This window comes from Drosophila mojavensis, unplaced genomic scaffold (genome assembly GCF_018153725.1).
Source record: "Drosophila mojavensis isolate 15081-1352.22 unplaced genomic scaffold, ASM1815372v1 contig_231, whole genome shotgun sequence".
Classification (NCBI taxonomy): domain Eukaryota; kingdom Metazoa; phylum Arthropoda; class Insecta; order Diptera; family Drosophilidae; genus Drosophila; species Drosophila mojavensis.
Window position 1 is genome coordinate 5829406 of NW_025318772.1, and position 13593 is coordinate 5842998.

Here is a 13593-nt window from a genome sequence, read left to right on the forward strand (position 1 = left end):
CTTATCATCTGTTTGTCATCGCACACGACACACGGCGTCGTAATCAATAATTAAAACTCACCTGGTTGCATCAAGATAGACTCCGGCTCCTGCCGCCAATGTGTAGAGGAGCAGAGGAGCAGAGGAGTCTAGCGCAATGTGCATGCGATAACATTTTCTATTAGCCATGCTCGAAAAGTGCCATAAATATCATGTCAAATGAGTTTTATGCTTACCAAGCAAGCAGCGATAAAGGATACCTATACAGTCCTGTGTATGTGTGAGTGTGCGTGTGTTTGTGTATGCGGGGGGTGTGTTTCTAAGGACTCAGCTGGCAACTATATGTACGTGGCAAAACTGTTGCCTCTTGTGTGCAGCATATGATGCAAATATTTCATTCATGACGCTGGTAAATCTTCTTTTGATTGCACTTAATACTTGTCACAGCAACAAAAAAATTGTTGCATATATACCTCGCACACACACACACACAAACACACATCTCTGACAGTTAACCAACTAAAAAAAAAAAAAAAAAAAAGCAGCTGAAGAAAAAAACAGCCAGCGGTAGAAGGAAATCATAATAATCCAACATGTTTGCATTCAAATTGAGAATTTCTACAACCAGACACAGCGAGCGCTTCATGTGTGTGAGATATGAGTATAGCTGCGTGTTTGTGTGTGTGTGCGTGTTTGTGTGTTATCTATAGGGAAATCTCATTTCATTTCCAGCATATGCAGCCATACGAGCAAAACCTTTTGTAGTCAAGTCTGCGCCATTCAGTTTGCCAGTTAAAAATCAGGTTTCTCGGCACTTTTTTCAAGCTATCAGACAAACAAATCTACACCAACAAACCACACATACACACGCACACACTATATATATATATATATATATAGTTGAACGAATGAAAGACACCTTTTGCCGCAATTTATCGTTTTGGTAAAATCTTAAATCTTCCATTCAAGGACTTTGGTGCTGTGCATTCAGCTTGTGAAGCTTTTGTATGCAGGACCTGCTCCAAATACATAGATATACATATATATATGTAAATATACATGCATATATGTAAATGTACGTGCGTGTGCTGTTACCTTGGTAATTCAATTGAATTGCCGCCGTATGCTGGTATTTGCATCCTGGTTTTGTAAAATATGAATTATGATCTTTATTGAAAGCGCAAATGCCGCCAACTCTGCAAAAGGTGGCTAAAAATATTCAAGTTGTTTGCTCATAGAATTTAATACGTATTAGGGATAAGCGATGTATGTGTATGTGTGTGAGTGTGTGCGTGTTTGTATGCATAGGATTAGAGCGGCATGTCAAATAGTCAACTGAGCCAACCAACAGGTGTGCGGAGGAGATCTTCACTTTTCCGCCTGTTATCAGCTACTTTGCCAGCTACTCTCAACTCAAAATTCTCAAGTTTTCGCAGCATCTTCACAGTCGCGAAATATTCAAAGTGTCTGCTTGTTAACAGTCTGTTTGAAATGTGATGGCGGAACTAAGAGGTAACCGGAGAGTGAGTCAGAGAGTCAGATTCTAAAACTTTTCACATCTACAAATTGGTCTCGCCTTCAACCGCAAAAGTGCACGAGCTCCTTTTGACTTCTTCAGCTTATGTTTTCTTTCTCCTTTTTTTTTTTTTTTCTTCTTTATCTTACACTTTTCCCATTCTATTGCTTTAGCTTCTGCTTGAATACTCTCTATCTCTGTTACACTCGCGCTTGTGGCAAAATGAAGCATAACAGGGCCACCAACAAAAAATGTGGCTAACAATGCTAATACCCGAAGAAAATCCCAGCGAACAAAGGGAAAAGCAACTTTCACAGTCAGTTTGCAAGTTCGACCTTCTGAACTCAGCCCGAACCTCTTCACTTGCTACTACTTATATACTAATGTGTGCATACACATGCATATATACATTTATTTCTACATGTCTATATATTATATATGTATATGTATGTAACTGTACTTGTACATATATACTGCACACCGTTTCACTCTCGCATTGCCCATCCTTTTGGCGACAAACAAATCCAACAAGCAACTTTTGTGTAAAACTTTATGCATTTCACTGGCGATGAAAACGCAAAAAAAAAAGGAATGCAAAAAACAGCTAACGAAAAGGGAAAAAGTAACGGCAACTTTTCCTTGATTTTAAAGTTAAAAAATAAAATAAAAAAAAAAAAAAAAAAAAAAAAAAAAATGGCTTGTCAGCCGGTGTTGGTGAACATGTGTCCTGGCTGCTGGAGCTGTTTTCTTGTTTGCTTCTTTTTTTTTTTTTTTTTTTTTTTTTTTTTTATTGTTCGCGCTTTTGTTTTTCTTGCAGCGCCTTGGGCGACGGCACGGCAAAGGATACGCCGCGGCATTTGCGATAACTTTTTGATGTTTCACTGTTTACGGCTGTCAAGCTGTCCTTTCGCCATGTCAAAATTATATTATGAATTTCTGGGCCGCTTGACACGCCGTCTCGCCGCTCCCCACTCCCACCTCTCTCGTACGGGCATCCTTCCTTAGCCCTATGCGTCCCTATTCGCTTGCTGTTGTGTCTTTGTGGTGACTTTTGGCGCGTTCGTTTGGGCGCGTGCCCTGCCCATTGATTTGCATAAAAATGTTCACAAATATTTTTCATTTTACTTCATTTTATATCAACGCAAAGTAAATAAAAACAAAATGTATAAAAAATAACATAAAGCCATGGGAGCAACAAAAGATGACACGTAACAAGCGAACAGCCATATGTTTTCTAGTTCACTTCCAAAAGTCAAACAGCTACAAGATTGCATCGAAAACTTCTATACTCTATTTCTATTTTTATTTACCTGAGAAATTCATATATCACTTTCTTTGTTTTCAGTTAGGATTTATTTTATATTGTCTAAAAATTTAAGTTGACTTTGTAGACAATATTAAAGCAAGCCATATGAGTCTATTATGAGATACTATGGAGAGCTAGTGCGTAAATGGGTAGCCATAAATCAAGGAGAAAAAACTATTTACCTATTTGTTGCGCTTTATTTAAATATTTTTTATAAAATTAATGATATATCACGTGAAGAAGATGGAAGTGAAATGGATGGCTGACAGGCATGTAATAAATTTATAAATTTATTATTAATTATAATTTATATTTTAGTATAAAACTTTACAGAGATACTAAAACTTAGCTTAAATAGCTACTACGTTGTCTTAAAAATAGTAGTAGCAAATTTATGTTGTCCACAAAGACATGACATTCGCTTTTTGAAGAATAGACCTATTTCTCCCTCTCTCACTCACTCACAATTTTATTGGGGATCTCTTGAGTGTGGAGCTAAGCACATACTGCGGCAGCATTTGTGGGGCGCTAGGCAAACAAGTCCCTTTATGTTTTTGTTTGGCATACGGGTGTATAAAAAACATATACAAATTTCAATTTGTTTGTGTGAATTTCTTGACTCGCGACTGCTGCAAATAAAATCTACATAAAATGCGCCCCCTCCTCTGCATCTCCGTCCATCTTTTCACTGTCGCTTGATTTGTTTGCTCTGGAGGGACATTCCTCCCACTCAAGCACAACATTTTGGCTCCCTTTCCGTTCACATCGCCCCGTCTACTATGACCCGCCCAGCTGTTTGCCTCTCTTTTGACACTTTGACTCCAGAGGGCCCGCCAGGCTTAATATAAATAAATAAAATATTTTGCGGCTGCCTGACGGCACTCGTGCTGTTGGCAAATTAATTGAAAATGATTTTTTTCTTTTTCAATTTTCTACTGCCTGAAATACATTTGGCAAACGCAAATCATTTCCAATTATAAGAAGTCACTAAATGTGAAAGAGCATTTAATAATGGAGGATAAGAGAAGAGTCAATGGATCTGCGTTTGATTGAATCAAATGTAGAACCATTCTGTGTGTATGTGTGTGTGTGTGTCTGTGAGAGCTTGTGTGCAATTAAGGCCATCTATATGGCTAAATAAGCCAAAGGCTGGCTTCGACAATTTCAATGTGCCTGCAAGTGAAACTGAGCCAAAGCCTTGCTCTCAGGCATTCCCGTCACGATTTTCGATTTGCTTTGCTTTTAAAACACACAAGTGTGTGCCTACATGTGTGTTTGTTATTTACAATCAATTGTGCTTTAGACGTATTGGTCTAGAAACTTTTCTAAAATGCTGCAGTACATCTACGTATATCTTTTGCTTTGGGAATAAGGCGAGGCACGGACGAAATCTTGAGAAACAAGCGCTTAATTTAATTTATTTTTTCCCTCATTTCCTTGCTGTTTTTGTTTTGTATAGATTGTTGTTGTTGTCAGGCACGAAATGTAGCTCATTAATTTTGTTTTATTTCATTTTAGAGCCGCTTCAATTGGCATTAAATGTTCGAGGATTTCTAATGAGGGCAACCCGGAGAAAAGTCAGCAATTTTTGGGTTATTTGGCTCTACACTTTATGCAATTCACGTTTCTCTCGTCGCCTGTGTTTTCTGGGTTTTCTAACTGTCATCGATTGTTGGCCAGCTGGGAAAAACTTTTTTTTATTTTTATTTTTTTTATCAAGCTTTCTTATGGTCTGCACAAATGTTAATTGATATTATAATTGAGTTTTATCAGATCGATATCGATTATTATTAGCCTCATCCGCATGTTAAACTGCATGAGAATTTCAAAGACGTTGCTTAAGAACAAACTTTTCTAATTTAGTTTCCCACTTATTGCTTGCTCGCTAAGGTGGGAAAGTTTCGATTCCCATAAATTCAAAGAGGCCGAACCAAAAATTTCAAGTACTTACGCTGGTATCTCTTGACAATGAATCTTGACAATCGAAAGCAAAAATGATGAGGATAATGAGAGCTGTCTGCCATTTGAAATGGCATTAAATTTCAAGCAGGAAGCTCCTTTCAAGTATGTATATATCATCACAAAAGCTCAGGCACTAAGTATGCGCATTACTCACTCACTCTATTGTTGAACAGCTCGTCAGATGCTTACCTGCAAATAGGAATTAAAGAAAGAGTGGGTTAGCAAACAGACTGATTGATATGTATTGCGAGTGTGGTGGGGCAAACGCTAATTGCTTAGCCTCGGCACTGCTGTGCGATACAGGCGACAGAAAGCAGAGCGCAGAGGTCCTGTCCCTGCGGGCATAATTGATCAATATTTAGCATGCCAGCTGACAGACGCTGAGTGTCGACAGGCGAAATGGCAGACATGCAAACCAGTCATCAAGGTGGCAAAAGTGTAAGAGCAAGCGAAAATATAAGCAGCAAGAGTTTTCCGTCTTAAAGTAGAGTTTGACTCACAAAAATGTGGAATAAAATGTTTAAATTTAGATCTGAATTGGCTTCGAGCATTAATTCAGTGTGGCATTTACTTAATCTATGGGAAAGTTTTAGCTTAACTGAAATACTAATTAAGAGCATGCTGAAGACTTTCCCAACTAATATTCATAATTGAAGAGCTTAGCTAATGTAGTTGGTTAAGTAAAAACTCAACTAATTGCGATTGCACATTTCGAATCAATCCTCTTCAGCATTTACTCTGCTCGGCTGCCTCAGCAAGTTGAAATAGTTTCAGTTGAGTCCTCTGCTATCATCTCGGAGTCCTTATAAGAAATATAATTTTCAATTTATATTTTCATTCGTTTGTTGTGTGCACTGCCAGCCAAACATAAGCAGCAGAATTGTCATTATCTTTTAATTAACTTTCTCGAGCAGTGCAGATGATGAAAGTTTGTGTTTTTTTCTTTTTTTTTTTTTTGTATTATTATTATTATTGTTTCTGCTGCTCTAACCGGATTGGAGGAGTCTGTTTTGTGTTTATCTTATGATTGCTTTTAGTTTCGCCCGACAGTTTTCCATGCCAAACTGAATTTTCCTTTCCATTATGCTAATGTTGGCCAGGCTAAATAATTGTCAAGTGGGAGGAAGACAAATTCTGGAGTGTAATTGCACAACGAGACATCTGGATTTTAAATGGAGAACGAGAACAACGGAATGTTGCTTCCAGCTTTAAGTCAATGTTTGTTTATTCTCTCATCCTCCTCCTCCTTGTTTGACTCCTCCCCTACCCCTGTGGCGTATAAGCTGCTTAGTGTAACTACCAGAATGGGCTGGCTGTTGGCTTTCCCACGTTGATTGAATGATTAACATAATCGAAATATAAATACAAAAGAAATCCAAATGGAAAATATAATTTCGGTCAGCCACAAAATCGTATTAAATCACACATAGAGAAAGAACATCTTTCCTTTCAAAGTTCTTTCCATCGCCTAATTGAATTATTACAAAGGTTTTCTCTGTTTACGCAGGCGCAATCCACCTTTTGGCCGCCACAATCACGAAACACGAGAGCCCGTTAGGCGTGAGTAAGCCACAAAGTTATTTCCGAGTGCATCGTGTGGTTACAATGCCTTGCCTTCTGGCCGAAGTGCTGTGAGTAGGCAGCACCCAGATAGAATGGAATAGAATTTGTCAGACTTAATAAGTTGGGGTCTCTTCAAACTGAACTTTAAGCCGCCAGTTCATTCAACTTGCTTCTCCCATGTTCTGTTCTATGGGACTGGGCCATAAATTCGTTGGGCGAGCATAAAAATGTCGGAGCGGTACGATATGTTGCTCTGTTCTCCGATTGTTTGTCATTAAAAAACATGAAAAGCGCTTTCGTCTGATAATATCAACGTGCGGCTTCTTAAATAATTTATGCGCATTGTGCCAACAATAACAGTAATTAATGCGATAAGGTATTGAATATCTACTGTGATGTGAACGACGGCCAAATCAATACGCAAAACCCGTCCCAGCGGGCCTGCCCACGCGTCTCAATTCAGATATTATACCAAAAACGACAGAAGAAAACAGTCATTAGCCCATGTATGTGTCCCCGAAAGAGAGATGCATATTGTGTATGGCTTGGGTGAGAGTGGGTAAAACCCATAGACGAAGCTAAGCTTGAAATCAGGTAGAGAGAGGCATACGCGCTGCTGAATACCCTACGGAAACAGCTCAAGGCCTTAAAATGGGGCGGGACAGTTAATCAACATGCTATCATTAATCTAAGCAACCAACTAAGAAGAGATATTGTGACTTTAAAATAATATATAGACATGTATATAAATAGATTTGTGACATCCCTCCAACTAAACGGATATTAATTACGTAGCTGAAATGGGTTTGATCGATTGATTAATTATTTGCCTTGATCTGGGTTGAAGATTATCTGATTCGATAGCTTTTGATCGCCACATTACGAACCCTATACACCCGATCTCTCTTCAAGAAATAGTTTACGAAGAACTTAAAATCAATTTTATGTTTATGACACTTTTTTATTGCCTTCGTTTTCTTCTTTTTCTCTCCGATTTCGATGAGTTCTTGGCGAGTCGTACGCACAGCGGGACAGTATTTAAATGTCCATCAGTAAACTTTAGAACCTAGATAGAGAATTATATGTATCTGCATTGGTGTGTGTGTGTGTGTGTGTTCGATAATCGTTGACCGCACGTCGCTGCTATTGGCTGTGGGGTGAGCTCGTAACAGGGTCATAAGGTCGTAAAGCAACGCAACGCCGATTTTAATGGCATTCTAAGCAGCTGAACCATTCGACCTATGGTTCCATTTACATATGAATGTGGGTGAGTTTGAAATGTGTGCATGTGCGTGTGTGTGTGCATATATAATTTGTGTTCTGTTGTTTAGGCAAATGCCAAATCACACTTAAACATGACTCACACGAACCATTAAAATTGCAGAAATTGGCCACAAAACTGATTACAATATAATTTCAACTGTCCCCAGCAATTTGTCCCTCTGATATATATAATTCAAAGAGTGCCAATTTAATTGTACCTCAACATACACTAAAGCACATACGGCTACCGATTTTCAAGAAGACTATTTGGTTCAATGATCAACTGCCCTTTCCGTGAGCGTGTAATTATTAAGGCGCTGCTCACTCCCAGAGGAAGCCAACGCATTAGCCAGCCGAGCGTTGAGTGTGCGAGTCGAAATGTCTCTCAGGGGACGTCTTTTATCAGAGCTCGGTCATCGTCTGTCCAGTTTTTACCTATCTCAACGCCGCTAATCAGCGGCTTCCATCTACTGCCAGCTCCTCAAGTGCTCCTCAAGTGTTCAAGGGACATCGCTCAGCCAGGCATGACGTTTGTCTTTTCATTCGTGCCTGCGCCCACATATTATATGAGCGCTTGAGTGCTTCGTGGAGAACTCGTTAATTACTGAATGCATCGTGGAAAATGTTTGGGTTTGATTGAGTTCCATTTATATTTTCCATTACTACTCGTCTTTAACTGCTTAATACACTGTCAACAGTTAGTACTTTAATTAGAATAAAGGGTATACTAAAACTATATTTTCCTTTGGATTTCATCAAAACTTTACAATAAACGTAAATGGTAATATGTTAATAAAAGTATATATAGGTTCAAGCCTTGAGAGTCGATTTCTGTTGAGTGCAGGTCATTTATTAGTCTGCCACTTCTTTCTACTACTACCATTTTCTACTTCTCTTGCCCTATTTGTAGCTGAGCGTAAACGCAATCAAGCGTCTTGAAATTTTCCATTTCTTAGGTTCCCATTGTTGTCGTCCTACTTCCTATACATTTTTACATTAATTTTTAATATGAAGAGCGCATTTCGGCCGCCTGATGTTCGGATTACATTAAAATTGGCTTTAATTTAAATTATGAACAAATGTTCATTAGGGGTTAGAGCAGAGGTCAAGCAGTCGCCAGGCTCTGACGCCTGACGCCTGTCGGCTGTCACCTGGACTGCTAATGAAGTTCAAATATTTAGGGAATTAGGCAGCGGAAACACAAGAAATTCGAAGCTGGAAAACCTTCGGCGCTTCATGCTAATGACAAATGCTTTTATCTTTGCAAACACAAAACGGCAAAAATAATATGAGAAAAAATTAAACGAAAAATTGTTGGCAACCTGCTGCTGCGGATGCTGCTGCCACTCGTGTAATTATACCCTTCGCATGGGGTGCTATAAATACTTAATGAAGTTTGAAAACTTTGCCGGAAACTTGACGTGAGAGTGAGCAAGTCAACTGACCTGTAAAATGTAAAATGCTGAATAGAAAGAGACAGCAATGGTAGTCAATAACTGATTAGCCAAGCAAAGCACTTTGATAAATTAATGTTAGAATCAGTAAGAGGAAGATGAGAGGCGGTATAGAGGTACAGAGGTTCTATATGTCTGCATATACTAATTTTAGCATTAATTTAAATTTATTTTCGCTTTTCCTGTGAGAGCATCAAAGCGTCGACTTAAGGCCAACTGTTTGGCTAGTTTTTATTTTTGGTCGCCTCATGCTGACCCTAATCATTATGCTGGGCCTGGCTCTGCCTAGCTAGTGAAAAGCGTCAGCAGGAGTAGAGGGAGAGTGAGAGAGAGAGAAAGAGAGGGCAATAGAATGAGCAGGGAGTCAGGGAAAGCAGCAGCTTGGGACTGTGAAAATTACACGTTTTTTGCTTTGAGGTTACAATATTACATGCCAGGTGGGTGGGTGTTCGCTCGCCAGGTGGACGGTGGCTTAAATTTATGCATTCTTTTTCTTTACGTTTATGTTGCTTTAATTAAATTTCTCTTTTTTCGGCCGCTAATTTCGACGTTTAGGCGCGTCTAATGTTTCTTGTGGTTCTGTTACTTTCATTGAAATGGGAAAATATGCTGGAAATGTCGGGAAATATGGCTGGCACGTAGGCGTGGCAGCTAATTGGCCCGCCAGAGGTTTATTATTTATACATTCCCGCTTTTTTGTATTTCATTTTCTCTCGGTATGGGGTATATGGCCATAATTTATGTCTTATTTACACAAAGCGCATGCGACAACAGTTGCTTGGGCTGTGTTTAATTACGAAATCGATTTAGAAAGCAGCCGCTAATCAAATCGCTCGATATGTTAGGGTACACAAAGGAGTCGGCTAGAAACCGTTGCGCAGCGATCAGGTGCAAGAATTTTTTAATAAACATAGCGCGACCAGCGACAGGGTAGAATTCAAAAGAATAAATATATAAGGCAATCGAGCTCAGGTAGGGACCACGAACAATGCAGGCCAGAGTCAACAGATAGCGCTGGAAAAATAAATGAGTTTTTCCACTCCCCGGGTGCAGCTGATGAAGGCATTAGGCGAGTGGAAAATTGTGCATTGTGCACGTTCATAATAGAACGACAAAGGCGATAAGAATGTCGCGACGGGAGTCGGGGTTTTACCGAAATTCATGATTAAATAAGAAAATGAATAAATTAATTCAATTTCGACTCGTTCGGTTAACTGAAAGATCTTAATTAAAGAGAGGCCCACAAGTCGTGCAATCTCGTGACGTCAGTGAGCTGATCTTGGCGCTCTTTAGCCACAGAAGCGACTACAATTGATAAAGCTACTTAAGACGCAGTGTCGAAGTGGGTGCGAGTGAGATGGAGAGAGACGATGAGAGCGCCAGATTGAGCGACTTGCAATCAGCTGAGCGTGTCAACAAATATGGCGGCCAAGCCAGTTGCTTTCGTGCGTTAGAGCAACAGGCGCTTGCTCAGCTGCTGAGTCATTGGCAAAAACACCAACCGATGCACTGAGAGAAATGACTGAGTTCAATGCACTTGAAGAAAACACTAATAATTTAAATGGTATACATAATCAAACTGAAATGGAAATTAAAGTCTATTACCTTTAAGAGTTTTTCTTAACAAACCACCGATTTTGCTGAGTGTAACGAAATTGCTTAATTTGAAAAACAGCTGCCAAAGAGTATACAAAATAAATATTTGAAAATAAAAGATGCTATGAGGCCGAGTTATTTTTATTGTATTTGAAAGTTTTGCTTAAACGTACAACAATGAAGAACATGTGTACTTATTGTATATAAATATGTATGTATGTGAGTGTTTATGTATGCATACATGCAAGTGCAATTGTATCTAACTTGCCAAAAATAAAATAAACACTGTCATAAACACACAACAAAGCCAGCAAATAAACAGTATTGAGTGTCATTGTTGCAAAATTAAAAAACAAACAAACAAAAACCCACATATACACAGTGAAATACAGATGTCATGTCGTTTCACAAATGGATTTAAAATTTTTGCTGACAAACTTTTACTGTCTGGGCCCGTTGGCCATAGCAGTAACCGTAACTGCTATTACAATTATGGCAACTTTCTACTAACGTGGCCCTAACTAGATCGAAAAAGGCCATGTCGAAGCATCTTGAGCATTTCGACTCCAACTGTTTTCCTTCATGTTGTTGTTGTTATTGTTGTTGTGCTTAGCAGACGGTTAAATGACTTCCGTAGCAAACTGAAACTTGATTTATCTTCTGTTGGCCCATTGTTGCTGGCGTAGCTGTTGTTGTTCTTGTCTTTCATCTAAGCTGCGTTTCGAAAAACAAACTGACCCAAATCTAATCTAACGACAGCTTAGACTTTGGCTAAGGTCTTACCGAAAAAGGATTAAATGGACTACAATATCTACAGCTTCCCAAAGTATGAAAAATAAATAAAACGATTTGTTAGAATTATTCATGAAGAAAACATTTCTCTTAAGATTCAAGTTTATGGTTTTATTTTAAAAAGGGAAAAGTATATGCATAAATAAAGAAAGTGCTCTAAGTAGACTATACGACTATAACAGAAACTCAAGTAGAGTAGGTTCCTATTTTGTTTTCTATTTTTAGCAAACATACATATTGAAAAACATATATGTATATATGTAAATTATACTCAAGAATTCTGTTCCAGCTAAATATTGATAAGGTCTGAGCTGCCTGAACTCTGAACACTTATCAACTGAAATGCATATTCTTAAGTACATTTTGAAACAAATCTCGAAATTTATTGTTCAGCATTTTTGTGTGTGTGTGTGTGTGTTTTTTTTTTTTTTTTTTTTGGTGTTGATTTATTTGCTAAGGTCGTAAAAATTTGGATAACGTATTTATAATAATAGAGCCGATAAATGAAATAATTACAAAATGCTAATAAGGGCATTTTTATTTCAACAATATTCCGTTTCGAATTCAAATTGAATTTGAATATAAAAAGCATTTACTTATCACCGCAGGTTAAAAGTTTAGGTCAGATTGTTATTTATTTAGTATTGTCCCGTTGCTCTCGACACACCATGACCGATACGTTAAGTTGGCTGCACAGCACGTTCCCCGTAAATTCCCAATTAGAATTTCATATCATATGCATTTAATTTGCTTTAAGCCCGGCTGAGTGGCGCACGATAATCAACCATCAACCATAGAAATTCCCACCTTTTCTGGCCACAAAAACACAACAAAAGCAAGAAAAACAAAACCTGTTGAGCGAAGCGCAAAAAACTTTTAATGTAGCCACACTCTCGCTGTTGCTGTTATTGTTGTTGTTATTGTTTACTCTTAAACAGGTTCTGCAAAAACAAATACACAGTCACACACATATGCAGCCATACGCACGCAGACCGAGTGCTGATATGCTGAGCTTTTAGCTAAGCTTACAAAAGCGTGCGACAGATCAAACTTTGGCTTAAGAAAAAAGAAACGAGACAGAAAAAGAAGGCGATAGCGACGTTCGAAGCACGCGTCAAGGCCAAATGCAGTTAGATTTGCGAAACAACAGTTAAAGAGAGTCGCGGAAATAATGCATACAAAATAATAGATAACAAATGCTTTGACTGATTGTGTAACTGTAACAACAGCTACTTCCAGCTTACACTCTGTCATGGGAGAGAGAAAATTAACCGCTTTAAACACCAACTACAAATACCAACAGCATTTGACTGATCTACATACAGGTCAAAGCGAGATAGCTGACGTGTGTCAGAGCGAAACAGACAGATAGAAGAGTGCGCGCCAAGCGTAGCTTAGGCGCAGAAAGCAATGCGCAAAATGAGACATTAAATATGAAAAAAATGCGAGTTACAAGTAACGGGTTCAAAGTGTAGTGCGAAAACGAAAACACTTGCTTGTATGTGTAATTATAATGTGGCTGTAAACACATACCGTTTTAAAAGCTCCGCGTGGTGTGAATTATTTAATCCACGATTTTTTGTTTCCTTTAACTTGTCTGTTCTTTTGTATTTGATGTTATTTATTTTTATTTTTTTAACGCACACTAAAAACTGTTAAGCAAGCCGTCCAATAGATATTTTAGTTGTTATTTCTGTATTTGTTTGTAATTTGCTTTTGGCAAATATTCATTCCACACTTTCACACATTTGCATTAAATTGCGTTACTTGCTTTCATTTGCTGTTCAACGCATCACTTGCCAAAACCTTTTGCTGGCCACTGGCAATTGCTCGAAAACACACGAACTACACGAGCGACGGGGCTTGAAGGAATAATGCACAGACTATATTTATAATGCTTCTGCCAAGCGCTATGCGTGCGCACACGACGGCCACTGTAAGTACACTGAAGCGTCATACTCGTTTGACTGCTAGGGGACGCGCTTAGCAGTGCTGAGAGCGTTCACGTTTCGAAGAGAGTTTTTAACAGTGCAACGTGGGTGGAAGAGAAAGCTACAAACAGAATATGTTATGCTCCACATTGTGTTGTTATTATTTTGGGTGTTTTGATTCATTTATATGAAGGTAGAGTTGGGGAATTTTATATTGTTAATATATATAAA

General features: G+C 38.5%; 1 protein-coding gene across 1 annotated transcript in view; it reads right to left on the bottom strand.

Annotated features, from left to right (window-relative positions):
- LOC6575099 (protein toll) overlaps window positions 1-13384 on the bottom strand; it is a 51480-nt gene extending 38096 nt beyond the window's left edge. The window contains exon 1 of the mRNA XM_002001081.4: window positions 12965-13384. The gene's annotated coding sequence lies outside the window, so the exon portion shown is untranslated. The remainder of the gene's footprint in view (window positions 1-12964) is intronic.
- Window positions 13385-13593: the final 209 nt, after the last annotated feature.